This window comes from Rissa tridactyla, chromosome 2, assembly GCF_028500815.1.
Source record: "Rissa tridactyla isolate bRisTri1 chromosome 2, bRisTri1.patW.cur.20221130, whole genome shotgun sequence".
Taxonomy (NCBI): domain Eukaryota; kingdom Metazoa; phylum Chordata; class Aves; order Charadriiformes; family Laridae; genus Rissa; species Rissa tridactyla.
In genome coordinates, this window is record NC_071467.1 from 148,411,089 (window position 1) to 148,423,630 (window position 12,542).

At 39.8% G+C, this 12,542-nt stretch overlaps 1 protein-coding gene across 1 annotated transcript in view; it reads left to right on the forward strand.

Moving 5' to 3' along the window:
- Positions 1–12,542, forward strand: part of KIAA1217 (KIAA1217 ortholog) — a 356,360-nt gene that overhangs the window by 43,051 nt on the left and 300,767 nt on the right. The gene's annotated exons all lie outside the window — the stretch shown is intronic.

Consider the following 12,542-nt stretch of genomic DNA (forward strand, 5'->3'; position numbering starts at 1 on the left):
GTTGTTCAGTCTGGAGAAAAGAAGGCTCTGAGGAGACCTTATAGTGGCCTTCCAGTATCTTAAGGGGGCCTACAAGAAAGCTGGTGAGGGACTTTTTAGGATGTCGGGTAATGGTAGGACTAGAGGGAATGGATTAAAACTAGCGATGGGACGATTCAGATTGGATGTTAGGAAGAAGTTCTTCACCATGAGGGTGGTGAGACACTGGAACAGGTTGCCCAGAGAGGTGGTGGAAGCCCCATCCCTGGAAGTTTTTAAGGCCAGGCTGGATGGGGCTCAGAGCAACCTGATCTAGTGGGAGGTGTCCCTGCCCATGGCAGGGGGGTTGGAACTAGATGATCTTTAAGGTCCCTTCCAACCCTGACAATTCTATGATTCTATGATTCTAAGTGGGGGTTTCCCAGTGCCTCAGTGCTGCTACTGGACCTGGGAATTTGGAACAGTTCAGGTTTTTTTGCCAGTCTCCAAACTGGCAAAGCCTTGAGAGACCTGTGTGTTTTAACAGTCCCAGCTAGTGAGATTTGCTGTTAATACGGACATTCATGGAAGAGTTGCTTCTCTCAGTAGCTGCTTTTGTTTCATAATAAATTGCAGTTAAGAAGTCAGTGTTTAATGATGAAAGAGGGGAGAGTTTGAGGAACAAATTCAGAAGCATGAAGTCCTTCTGAAGGTGAGTATCTGGACGTCCCTGCTAATAGACACATTTTAGACTGATTTCCAAATTCAATATATGTTACCTCGAAACTTATTATGCCTTTCTGTCACTTCAGGGAATACACAAATTGTGAATCTGTAGATACTGATTTATAGGGAATGAATGCCGTGCATTTGTTATACAACCTTGGCGTCTCACACATTCATCGACAGAGTGAAAAGCAATTGACTTCTCATTTCCTGTGTTTCACATTCTTTTATGAAGCAGAAAGAAGCTTATGATGAACTGTTACAACATCTTGTTTAATGCATATATAAAATTATTATGCTGAAAGTTTTAGCCCAGTAAATGTTTCAAGGATGGTTAGCTATAAGTTGTGTCGGCATCAGTCAGTAGTTCTGTGACACACAGAAATATTTTTAACCTCAACGACAGGCATAAGGAACTTTGCCATTATTTTAATTTCCTGGGCTTTTTTACCAGGTTTAATAGTTGTGTGGGAGCTGATCAGTCCGCGCAGGACCAATAATGAGAGAAAGTAAAAGTTAGATTGTTTTTCTGGAGAGAGCTATTTATACGTGCAGGTATGGCTGTTCCTCGGCTTTCTCGGATTAGATTACTTGCTGGATAACTTTGGCTTTGCAAAACAAATTTGTGGGAGGTCAAGATGGGTAAGAGTGATTTACTGTAAGTAGGGAGTGAAGGTGACTTATGCTGTCTGTTCTCACCACGTGGCAGCTTGGGTCGTGCCTGGTGACTCCACTGCCTGTAATAGCTGGGGGCTGTACTTGTATTTTTTTGCAGGATCATTTCTCCTAGTTTTATTTTCATATGCTTTCTCTGCAGGAGGGGCACGGGAGAAAAGGTTTCTAAGTGAGCTAATATATTGCATGGATAGCTGAAATTAAATCCTTTGTTGTAAAGCCTGTTTTGTTGTTGTGCTCTTTCCCTCACGTTCCCTTTGATGCATCTAACACATCTCCACCCTGTTTATTTCTGAACAAATATAGATTTAATTTATATTGTGGATCTAGTTATAGTCACGTATCCCTTTTTGGTGCCCGTAAGCTCAGGTGTGCCACCTCCTTGGTATGAACTGAACCACTCAGCTGCAGGACGTCCTGTAGTGAGCTCAGTGAGAAGTTGTCTGTTGAATATTTTAAATAATTAATGCACAAGAAGAGTGCTGAGAGGGGCTGTGTATGCTGGTGATTAGGGCAGGCATAGGAGAACCAGGGATGCTCGCTCCCTGGGTTCACCAAGGGGAATGAGTTTGGGTTTCCTGCAGAGCCCCAGAGTGCTGCAGCCTCTGAAGAGCCATCCCCATAGGATGGAGGCAGGGCAGGTGTCACAAGCGCTCCTGTAGTCTCCTGCTTGCTGCTGCTTTGGGGCTAGAAGTCCAAAGAATAAGCTTGACGATGCCTCCTGCATTGGACTTTCCAGGACTTTCACCAACGCCCAGGAGAGAGGGCTCCGAGCAGCTCTGCAGCCGTGAGGCTGTTTTGGTGGTTGAGTTAAAATGGCAAGGGGGCTTCACTTATTTCTCTGCTTGTCAGTAATTATCTGCCTGTGGCTTTCATCGCTGACCCGTGTTAATTATTTTTGTGCTGGCGCTCCATGTTAGTGGCTGTCGATGCTTTCTTTGTTGGGTACTTTCCAGCAACCTCTTTAACAGTTATAGTTTGTTTTCTTTCCTCTTTCCATTCATTTAGTAGTTCCAGCTCAAACAGAAATAAATAAATAAAACTAATCAACGGCTAGATTATTGTTAACATTTAAGAATATTTACATGGAAGATAGAAATATATATCCCTCTACCAACAGGAAAGAAATTCACTGCACTCCTGCTGTGAAACAAACAGATAACCGGGGAGAAAAATGTTAAAGATTACTAGTTGTAGTAATTAGGTCAAAGAATCCTCCTGTAGCGCATTAAGCTATCTGTTACCTTCTAAATATAATTTAATATGAAAAAGTTTAAGAATAGGAAAGGTTAGAATCTTCTGCCAAAATCCTATTTAAATGGGTGAGAAAACCAATTGGATGTAAAAAATTAGTTTGGACAAATTTAATTTAATCTGTAATCTTATGAAAAGAAGCAATACTGTTCTGGTAGTTATAATGCAAATAATTGTGGATTTCTGTCTCAAGGGAATATTTTATTCTCTTTAAAATATTTTGTGAGCATTAATGTTTCGTTTCTAGGTTTGTGATCTTTTAATTGCATTACACAACTACATAAATATTTAATCAAAGTCCACTTTGAACCATCTATGTGTTTTAATGGAGAAATGATTCTACTCCAGAAATGAAAATAAAACTAAATTTCATAATTTAATTCTGTTTGGTTCTGAAAATTATGTTAGCTATAGCTAGTTTTGGCATATACTCAAAAACAGTAATCGGCCTTAAGGAAAATAAGAAGTCAAAGCATTAAGTGTAGAAATACCTAATTTGTCTTATTACTCGGTATCTGTATTACTCAACCTATCTTCTACTAAATATGATACATTATCACTAAATTTATAAGAATAGTATTTCTTTTATTCCTACAGTTTACCTCTGTTTTATTAACTTAAATGTACTAGAAGTAATCTTATGTGGGAAAAAACTTGGCTGTTTAAGGCTAGGATCTGTATTTAATTTTCCATTTTATTTACTATGTTTTGTTATTTATGTTTCCTAAAACCAGAAAAGAGAATTTCAAATGTGATTCTGCTCTGTGCCTGCAGAACTAATGTTAATTCTCACTTAGTGATTTTATTGACCTCAATAGGTTTAAAAATGTGGCGAAGGATGTTTTTTAGCTTTGCAAATCAAACATGGCCATGGAATTCTATTCATTACTATAGTATAAATCTGGAATTTATATATCGGAATTCCACTGATGCTTTTTGGAGCTGGGTGCTATCTTGGATGATAATTTGGTTTGTGACTGACTGGAATCCAGATCAGTCTTCTGTTTTGACGTGTTACAAAGCTATAGAAACATCTTTTTCATCAAAGTTAGCGGATAAACACAGGAAACAGATTTCTGGAATGGGAGGTTGTCCTGTGCTTGTTGCAGGGTTTTGGGAAAGAACAGGTATTGTCGCTCACGCAGGATTTCTGTGTTTGTGGACTTCACAGCAGCACTGAACCCTGTAGACTGGGTCTTCTGCTCAGCTCCAACTCTGAGCAGTTTTTCCAGGACATCACCAGCCCCTGCTTGCTGTGAAGGGGACGTCCGTGCCACCTACCCGGAGGCGTGCCTGGGAGCGGGCTTCACACTAAGTCAGAACCTACTCAGAAAAATCAGTGCTAACCCTTGACTGAAGAAGCTGCTCTTCTGCGAGCTAGAGCAAGTCTTTAAAATCAGGCTCCACGCAACATGCAATATGCCCTTGAATATATTTCTTCTGTTACCTAGAGTGACCTCCATTGGCATGGTCATCTTATGACATATTCAGGCTCTGTAGATCAGTAGAGAAAGTTGAGGTATTTGATGGTCACGCACTGCTATAAAAGCATAAGGAGCCAAAAGTGTGGTCCTGGGTGAGAGTGGGTGCTGCATAATCCCACTGATATAACCAACAAATAGACAAGAGCACTTGTAACTGCAGATGTCTTTCAAAGCACTGTTTTCATTTCTGTCAGAATTCTAAACCCAAATTACCCCTTAATTGTAATTTTCAATGAATTTACAGATCTTAACGTTAATCTTAATCAGTGACTCTCCCAGGTACAGTGAGTCTGCCCAACAGGTGTGGTTTACCCTGTCATTTTGAAATAAATACGCAAATTCAGACAAAAGCAGAAGCAGGAGACAGTTTTCTTTTTTTCTTTTTTTTTTTTTTTTTTAGTATTCGTGTACTATATGTCAAAGAAGGAATCCCCATTTTTATCAGTTTGTAAAGAAGATAAAAATGAAGGCAAAATAACATTGCTGAGCTACTTGTACTATACAAAAACATCCAGTTCCCTTTGACGCCCAGATGTTCAGAGTAATTCTGCAATGCATTTTCAAGAAGGGGAAGAAAAACCCAAGCATATAGCTTTTCTGTGGTTGCAGATTCCATCCCCTTACTGAAACAGTGAGACGCATAATAGCTGTCATTTTTAATAAGATGATGCTGAATAAGAGTAAAATAAACTGAGAAAAATGACTCCTGTAAAACTTGAAATCGTTTTATAATTAATGTGACAAAATGTCATTTTTATTTTTTTTTTCATTTCAGAAATGTTTTACAATAATCTTGTAAAATTTCGTGGAGGTAGAGTGTTAGAAAGATTAAACATATAATAAGGGAGAAGAGCCTTCCTAATAGCAATTTAGGAAGCCCCTACGGAAAAAAGTGTTCAACCGGGAGAAGGTGTTAGGAAATTAATGATACAACATTTTCAGAAGGTACAAAACAGGCAATGAAAAAAAATACTGTTTTTCTGCAAATGAAAATGGGTGATGACTTTCCCAGTTGTGGGAAATATATGGTGGAAAGATAATACCAAACTAAAAAAAAATAAAAGCATTTTTCCCTCATCGATATTAAGCACCCAAATAACTAGGGAAACTCTTTAAGAACCCCAAAGGAGAGCTGTAGATAGTATTTTAAACCTTGCTTAGCCATATCCCTGAAGACTTGTCGGGATAATGACACAGTTTAGGAAAATGCCTCAGGACATGTTAGGAAATCATAGGCATTCAGTTGTAAACTAAGCTATTAAAAACGATTTTAACGCGTCAAGTGGGAGAACACTTGGGCACCCACAGCTTTGTTAAGAGTGGGTAGTGTAGGTTAGGGAAAAGAGGTGGTGGTTTAGCCAGGGGCAGCGAGGTGGAAGAGATGCTAATTGATTAGGATTTTAATTTAAAAAAAAAAAAAAAAATTTCTGTAGGTAGGAAATATGCCTGGCAGTTTCAGAATTATTGGGAAGTTTTCAACATAGCGGAACAGCCCTGTGATTTCTTTTAAGATATTCCTGCTGTCTTTTGCTTTTCTTATGAAATTATACCTGCCAAAATTGTCAGATAGCTGCACCGTTTACAGTACATATCTGGGCAGAGGAAAACTGTTCACTTTTCCTTCCCCAAAGCAGAAACCTGGAGTAGGTGTATACAAAAAGTCCATTTTTATGTCCTTGTCAACCATTGCGGCTTTCACTGCTCCGAAAAACAGAGATGTTGTGTTTGTGATTGACAGAAATCTCTTACAAATGGATGAATAAGAGTTTAATAAATATTTAATGTAGGTATATTTGCTAACAGGAATATAATTTTAAATTAAAATCCTAATCAAAAGATGCTGGCTGTATTTTTTGCTTTTGTAGTTTATGGCTAACTGCTAAATAAAGAGGGGGAAGCATCACCGGTAGCTCTTTTGGAGGGTAGAGAAATGATATTTAAAGGATGGCAGTGAACTTGAAAGGTAATTGTTTTTAGAAAAGCAGCTAAAAGGTGAAGATTAACGCTTTTTCTGCATCTGAGCCTTGTTACCTATTTTGAGTTTGTAATAGCATTTTATTGATGAGGTAGATACATAGACATGTGTGTGATATTTTTTCAGTGTCAAAATATCTCACCGTTAGTAGAGGGAAGTGTGCATAAAGTCCAGTTTACAGTCTAAGAGAGCCAAATCCATAAAAAAAAGGAAGGAAAGCTACATCAATTCCAGTGATCCCTGAAGTCTAACTTTTGAATATTCAAGTAGATTGGATATTATAAAAAGCTGTCAGTATTTCACAGCTATGGATGCCAAAGCAATTATGTTTGCAAACCTTGAGATGCATCAGCCTGGTTTTTTACCCTCTGACTTGGGAGCAGGGAAGCAATTTGGCTGAATATGTAGGCAATTAATGTTGAAATTAGCTCCAACTTTTGAATTTTAAGGAGTTTATAAAACTATAACCAGATATAAATGAACTTTCTGGCACTTTGAAAGAATCTCATTTTCTGAATCAGGCATTAGCTTCCAATCAGCAAAACTTGGAGTTTAAAATGTGGCTGGAGCTAAGAGCAGGACTCTGACAATCCTGTCCCTACCTGGACTAGGAGCTGTTGTCAGGCATGAAGTGCTGGAGCTCCAGCCTTAATGTCTTGCTGACAGGACCTGGGACCTCACAGCTTAGGGACAAAGTGAGTGTCGGGGTTCACGGAAGATGACTTGGGAGGTGGAAGTCTTCTGACTACATTCACTGTGCTTCTTACTCTGCCCTCCCTTTGGAAAGAAGCTGTTCTCTCTTAGGTGGCTTCTCCAATGTTGACATGGGTTGTTTGAGTTAAAGTTTTGTAGAAGCATCCCATCTGTTTCCTCCAGAAAGTGGGATCAGCTGCCAGGGTGGGTTTGGACTGGATCTCACTGGAGACGGGAGGTGTGGGAAAGGGTTTGTATTCAGTCATGTCAAAAAGCTTCTAGTATTTTATTTTGAGAAGGCAAGTGAAGGTTTGTAAAGGTTTACATCTCCCAGACCTAGAAGTAAATGTCACAATATGACAGAAGGCATACATGGACAGTGGGATTGAGTGCACCCTCAGCAAGTTTGCTGATGACACCAAGCTGTATGGTGCAGTTGACATGCTGGAGGGAAGGGATGCCATCCAGAGGGACCTTGACAGGCTTGAGAGGTGGGCCTGTGTGAACCTTGTGAAGTTCAAAAAGTCCTGCACCTGGGTTGGGGCAATCCCAAGCACACATGCAAGCTGGGCAGAGAATGGATTTGGAACAGCCCTGAGAAGAAAGACTTGGGCGTGTTGGTTGATGAGAAGCTCAATATGAGTCGGCAATGTGTGCTCGCAGCCCAGAAAGCCAACCACATCCTGAGCTGCATCAAAAGAAGCATTGCCAGCAGGTCAAGGGAGATGATTCTGCCCCTCCACTCTGGTGAGACCCCGCCTGGAGTACTGCGTCCCCCAGCATAAGAAGGACATGGACCTGTTGGAGCGAGTCCAGAGGAGGGTCACGAAGATGGTCAGAGGGCTGGAGCACCTCTCCTATGAAGACAGGCTGAGAGAGTTGGGATTGTTCAGCCTGGAGAAGGCTCCAAGGAGACCTTATAGCGGCCTTCCAGTACCTAAAGGTGGCCTACAGGAAAGATGGGGAGGGACTCTTGATCAGGGAGTGGAACAATAGGACGAGGGGTAACAGTTTTATACTGAAAGAGGGGAGATTTGGATTAGATATTAGGAAGAATTTCTTTACTGTGAGGGTGGTGAGACACTGGGACAGGTTGCCCAGAGAAGCTGTGGCTGCCCCATCCCTGGAAGTGTTCAAGGCCAGGCTGGATGGGGCTTTGAGCAGCCTGGTCTAGTGGGAGGTGTCCCTGCCCATGGCAGGGGGGTTGGAACTAGATGAGCTTTAAGGTATCTTCCAACCCAAATCATTCTATGATCTAAGGTCAGGGCTTTGCTTAATTTTGAAGCGCTAGTGCAGGCAGCAGAGAGGCAAGGTCTTTAGGGAAAAAGTAAAATATTTGTGTAGGGAGAATTTAGGCAAACAATATGTGAGTTGCTGCTCGTTCTGGCTTTACCCATAAGTGACGTGAACTGTGAGGTCACGTGAGGGTATCTTGGTCAATTCGTGTTATAAATTGCATTCTCGTTTTTTTCACTATGATGGTGAATTGATGTCCAGGAACAATGGAAAAATAAGTCCTATGACATTAAAAATTGGATTAATTTGATGGTTAACTTCCAGTCAGTTCCAGCAAGGAGCTATTGCATCCTTACAGAAGGTAAAGATCTTGTCTGAATGGTTATTACTCTCTAAATTTTAGGTTCTGTGTTATTAAATAGATGGTCCCCTCCCATGCAGGTTTTTAAGTTGGAAACATTTGAAGGTTCCATTCACACCTGCTCTCCTAACATTTGTCTTATGAATGATTGTATGGCAAGAGAAACCTTTACTAAGCCTGCTTAGGAGTTTGTTGTCCATATAGGTTGCCTTAGATGCTGCATAGCAGACAGGGTGTAAGTTATGTAGAAGCTGATGGAAAGCAGCTTAATTCAGGTGTCATCTCTGATTTCCACTGAAGCAGGAAGGCTGTAAGTGGGAGTAATTTGCACATACAGGAGTTGAGGAGAGGAGAAGGAAGAACGTTTACTGAGCTCAGAAGAATCCTTACACTCATTTTCCTCCTCTTCTAGTATCCCATGACATAACTAACATCAACTGAGGGGAAGTGCTTAAGATAGTCACACAGAGCAATTTCTATGTCCGCCTTGAGACATATAGCCAAGATGGTCAGCATGTCCCAGGAGGAACCATGGGGCAGGTCAGACTCCTACAGCAACACCTGAAGGTGATGGCAGGCAAAGCCCGTGACCTGACTTCGGGCACCCTCTGATGTACTTTGAACTGCCCAAGGTCTGAGAATGTGTTCAACCAAAACCAGAAAAGGGTGTTTGTCTTGAGTAGCATTCCTAAAGTATAATCTTGATACTTGGATTAAAGTTGCCTCACAATGTCCTGTGAACAGGAATTCACGTTTCCTTGTATCGGCTTTTGAGATTGTAAGTTAGATGTTAATGTATTGGTGCTAAAGGCTTGGTAGGTGGATAGGTAGATCTATGTCTAAGGAATTAAATGTCATTTGATTGCAAAGACTACTATTAAACACGTGCTTTATGGTTTAGCTATTTTGGAATGTACATGTTCTTAGAAATAATTTCAAGTCCTTTTATTTCTAATAGTAATTTATCTTTTTATCATTTAGACAAATCTGAGTGACTGTAATATTTTTGCAGCAAAGGCTAATCACATTGCTTTTATGTACGTGTAGTCTCTGGAACAAGTGTGGGATTCTTATTTTGTTTTCTTTTCATAGAACTAAACTAGTGCAGCACAAGTTTTGTTTTCCTCATGGCTCTTTCAGTTCAGGAACTCGTGAAATACGGCTGTGAATTGTTTGCATTTATATGGAGATCTTCTGAAATTGATCAGCAAGGAAGGAAATAATACCATCACATTTATTATCGTCACTGACAGCAAGAAAGATCTCACTTAGATCATTTGGGCTCAAACAAGCCTCGTAAGGACTACTGCCCATTGTGATCCTCTCTCATAGCTGTTTCCTAAGGTAACTCAGAAAGGTGATGGTCCTTGTATGAGAAACAGAGAAGATATTTCTGCTTTTCTACTCAGCCTTGAAAATCACTTAGCAGGAATCAGTGAAACATTCCAGCACGGAGAAGCCATTAATAATTTTTGAGGGATGACGGTTTACACAGTTCGGGCTTACATTATTTTAACATACTATACAACACTGGTGAAAGTGGAGACAAATGACCATTTATTTATTGTTCTGCTTTTTCCATTATCCCATGGCCAAAGTAAACCACAGGCTCTTGTGGCCAATATGTTATTTCCTCAGTATTAGGCATCTAAGTCCCAGGCAAAGTTTTTACATGGATATGAAATGATCTTCTAAGATGCCCAAGTGAGTTGTTCTATTCAGTTGATTATTTTTTTTTCTCCTTTTAATCTCATTAGAGGCTTTTTGTTTGAAAGTGGGGCACCCAGAGCTAAAATAAACCAGGTATTGGTACTAGACTTGGACTTCATAGAGTTAGAGGCTGGTATGTTTGAGTTTTGAAAGGATGGAGAAAATTTCAGACAAATTTTGATTACAGGTTTTGAGAGAAGTACTTTAAAAATGTAAAAAAATTTGGACCAGTTTTAGAGAGGGGTGTTACTATACGACAACTCTGAACAAAATTATTATATATGATTAAAATACAGAAGAAGCTGTCAATATTAGCAAAATAGACATATGACTGCAAGTGAATTAGGCATTATTTATGCAGTACACAATTTTCTGGTGGACTATGACAGCAGTTTGATTTAAATTTTTATTTCCAAATTCAAGAGAGTGAAAGTTTGACTTTTGCGGTTAAGTGGCCTCTGGTGATTTAAGGTTTGATTCCCATTTCTCCCAGGCGCTTCCTGCATGACCTTGGGAGAGTCATTTCGTCATTGTGTGATGTTAGTTCCTCATTGAATTCTTAAGGGCAGTAATGTAAAACCTGTAGCTGATAGCCTGTTCTGTTTAGGTGTAGGTTTTGTCTGTGGGCACCTTTATCTAAACATAATTTAATCACGCAATAGAAAATGAAAGTCCATTTGGCAAACAATACTTGCTGAATCACAACAGTAACTGACGTGTGTCACTTTTATACGATGATATATAATATTTTAAGTAAACTGGCTGCATTTGTGAGAAATACTGTGTAAGGGTTTTGAGCTTTTTTGTTTGATTATAAGAAGTTTGATTAATCCTTATCATTGGTGACAGAAATTGCATGTAGAATTTGCCAGTGCTGCATGCAAAATGTAGCCTTTAATAATTTTTTTTATATTTTAGTTTATTCCAAAATACCTGTGATCCATCAGACTATAAGCTTATAAAAACATAATGAATTTCAGTCAAGGAATGAGCTGAATTTCCTTTTGTAATATTTGTCTTTACACAGTGAGTGGGCAGATATTCCTCTGAAATCTAAGAGACTGTGATTGATGGGAAGCAACAGAGAGTAGCGTATTGAATAATGTTACATCGAGAGGTATTAATAATGCATGTAAATCACTTGCTATTTTCCAAAGGCTTAATTCCTTTTCTATCTGGAAGGAGGGAAGGAACAGAGATGTACAGCATCGACGGGAATAAGTGGTGGTTGATGCTTGCAGGACCCTGCTCTGAGTGGAATTGCATGGATTTCGCCAATTCTGGATTTTGGGCTTATTCTGTTGCATACTGGGAGCCAGCCAATCTTAAAGAAGGAAAGGGGGCTGATCTCTATGTAGAGGATGGAGCTGTATGGAGCCTCAGGAGCACAAAACACATACAAGACAGATTGGTGCACATGGCTCTATCACTCGGAACCTTTCCTGTTACCTTCCAAAAGTTCCCTTTGAACCACAGAAGTGAGATGATGTATTATATGATGAAGAGACACAGTAAGGAGTCACAGACCCGGGGAGAGAGGGCTGTTAGGGCTGTCTGGTGGTGCCAATATAATCCGCATAGGTTTTCAATATTATCTGCAAACTGCTAGTCTCCCTACACACAGCAGCACACTTGGAAATCGCTGCTGGTAGCCTGGTCAGCAAGGTGCAGTATCACAGCAACCTCTGCAGACATCCTTCCTGGGGGGGTGTGTGTTTTCAGTTTCTCTATATTTTCAGTCCATTTTATGTGGGGAAAAAAGAGCAAGGATGAGGATTTCGGTCAGTGCAGTTGTGGCGCAGGACATCAGGGTGGCATCCTGGCCTGATGAAGGTCAGGAGAAGACTTTCTATGTCTTGCTGTATGCAGTAAGGTAGGAGCTGAGTTTACCTCCTTAGTTTTTGGAACTGAATTAGTGATCCAATGGATAATATTGTTGAGCTAAAATTTTGTCTTCATAATAGTCTTATACTGATTTACACTAATTAAAAACTGGATATTAACCAAACCTAGTTATAAACAATTAATGAAGATCAAGAGATTACTTTTTTTTAAGGAGTTGTGTATGTGGATTCCTTGTAAAGAATTTTCTATCACTCCATCTAAACTGCCTTTTTATTTTTCCGCTCCTAATTTAAGCTTAAATTTTCCTTTTGCAAGTGGTTAGAATATGTATGGTTCTAATGATTTTTTTGAGAAAAATATTGTTGTAGAACAGCCATGCATTGGCAGTGTGTATTTATGGCCTACAGGAGGCTGAGTGCCTGGAGAGAAAGGTTTGTTAGTTCTGTATTCGTGGTATTTTATTTATGTCTGTGTAACAAAAAGCCCCATGCAGTGAATATTTTCTGATCGTATGTATTATTTAAAAATATACGTAAGCGTGCTGCCAAAACAGAAGCGTATGATGTGTCTTTAATTTCCTGACGTACTTTCAAGTCACAAACCAGTTTGGTGAAGGGGCTGGGCT